The following is a 2,652-nucleotide window of genomic DNA, read 5'->3' on the forward strand; positions in this document are numbered from 1 at the left end:
TATCATCTTTCTCAACCACACACACACACACACTTGGTTTATGCGGAAACGACTGGATGTAGTTTAGGCGGGATTACCCAACTGTCCTTGACCATGGACACGTCTATTTTAATAGTTTTACACTCTGTAGAGGTTATACGCTATACCCACGAGATCCGGGAAACTTCCGTGTCATCCACGACTCGCGGTATGTAACATACCCGAGGTAAGTACCCGATCATTGCCTTTCCCCTGACGTTACTAGACAAAGAGTCCACTCGGTTGGTACCCAGCCCACATGATGTACGTCTTACGAGCACCAACTCTGGACCGTATCATCTGTGCAGGGACCAACGGTGTGCCCGGAACACGTAAAAACGGCATAGTCAACCTAGCTATTACGACCCTGTCATGAGATTGACAATATCACTCCCGCCACTACTAATGCAGGCTCTTTTCTAGCACCGGCCAAAGTAATCAACAAAGCCCCATCCCATAAAGGGGTATCATGGTCGCACATGTAAAGTAGGGACGGTCGACACATCATAAATCTAATCCCATTTCCGAAACCACTCACACAAAACCTTTCTGCTACACTACAAAGTGGTCATCCAGCTCAACACCAACACCCTCGGGCATTAGTGGCACCCGACAGGGTTTTCGAAAAACCTTTGATTTCATCTTTGTGTTACCATCATCATGCATATGCTCATCCTATGCGTAGCACTACTGCTACTTTCCAACATTTATCAGTGTGACCCTCATAGATGGTAGGGTCATGCTCAATGCAAGTGCTCTAGAGGAGCTATCGGAAACATCCTACCTAGGGGTTACCGACTAATTCATGATCATATGCATCGGAGTAAAGTATTCAACATGTCATGCATAAAACATTTTCTCAGACATGGTCAAAGCGTTGCTTACCTTTGCTCACATAAGTCCTCGGGGTCTTCGAGGTCTTCCGGTCCAACTCCGAGTTCTCTGTCTACTCCGTCAACTATCGTCGAAAACAATCACAGTAAGCCACACAGCAGGAAGAAAAAAAGTGATATATAAATAGGAGTTTTATTTTTCTTGGACCTCTCTCGTCATAAGAAAAATATCTGAAGCTTGCTCTAGGATATTTGGACCATCAGGGATTTTTGAATGGACGAAAGGAGGAATAGGTTATCCTTAAGAAGCCTATAGAAAACATTCTGCTAAAAATGAGTGTTGGCACTCATTTAACAGAGCATGATTTTAGGAACATATAGGAAGTTGTTTCACTGGATTTGGAGTGGATATGAATATTCTCGGATTTTCTAACATTAGATAAATAGAAAAAATGAGCTATTTATTTAATTCAACAGAAACGTGCCAGATAAAAATGTGGACTAATGCTTCACAAATATTGCATGATATTAAAAGACTCTCGAAATTGGAATCATTCCATTTGGAGTTCACTTGAATCCTCTAGCATTTTTGTAACGTGGTGTTTAAAATATTCAAATGGGCATTTGAATAATAAAGCCACACAAAAGTCTTTTGTAAAAATGTGCAATGCACATATCTGGATAGATCTTGATATTAGGAACCTTTAGAAATTTGAAACGTCAGATTTGGAATAGAAATGAATTTACTATGGATTTTGGAACTTCCTGGTAAAAGAAAAAGGAAAGGAAAGGTTTTTACTAGGGGTTAAATTGTGCCCAATGCGCTAAATAGGCCTTGGGCCAGCCCAGTAGTGCGAGGGAGAGGTGACGCTGATGGCGCACTTCGATAAATGCGCTTTAGCCAGAGGGAGGCGGAGTCGGGCGCGGGGCGCTTCCACTTAAACGGGTGGCCCCAGCCTCTGGCTCACCGTCACGCGGGCCCCGGCCATCGGGTCATCCCCTACCTCCAGCCCCAAGATGGAGAAGCTGGGGAGAGCGAGGCAGGTCCTAAGCCGGCGCCTGCCCCGGTGGCTCCAGCGAGGGTTGGTGGCGCCACGTCCACCTACAAGCTCGAGGAACGGAGCCGCACCCACGTGCGCTTCTCTCCCCTGCTGGAAGGTGTTGGAGAGCGCCAGACCCTTGGCCGCAGTGGAGGTTGACGGTGGCAGCCCCAGGAGTGGTGCTCCGGCCACTAGGATAGGGAGGAGAGGAGAACGAGGAGACCACGGAGGTGCAGGGGGTCCGTCGTGGACCACAGAGAGGGAGGAGATGTCGTGCGTGCCCGTATTTTGGAGCGAGGTTGCCGGAGCTCCTTCGGCGAGGGAACAAGGGCATGGGAGCTTGATTGGGGGCTGATACGTCCATTTTGCATCATGCTTTTATGTTGATATTTATCTCTTTATGGGTTGTTATTACACTTCACGGTACAATACTTATGCCTTTTCTCTCTTATTTTATGAGGTTTACATGAAGAGGGAGAATGCCGGCAGCTGGAATTCTGGTCTGAAAAAGGAGCAAGTTTGAGATAACTATTCTGCGCAACTCCAAAATCCATGAAAATCAACGAGGAATTATTTTGGAATTTATAAAAAATACTGGGCGGAAGAAGTACCACAGGGGAGCCACCAGGAGGCCACAAGCCTGCTAGGCGCGGCCTACCCCTTGGTCGCACCTAGGGGGCTTGTGGGCACCCTGTTGCCCCTCTAGCTCCCATCTTTTGCTATAAGGAGGGTTTCGTTCCAGAAAAAAATCAGGAGGAGGC

This window comes from Hordeum vulgare, chromosome 6H (assembly GCF_904849725.1).
Source record: "Hordeum vulgare subsp. vulgare chromosome 6H, MorexV3_pseudomolecules_assembly, whole genome shotgun sequence".
Lineage (NCBI taxonomy): Eukaryota > Viridiplantae > Streptophyta > Magnoliopsida > Poales > Poaceae > Hordeum > Hordeum vulgare.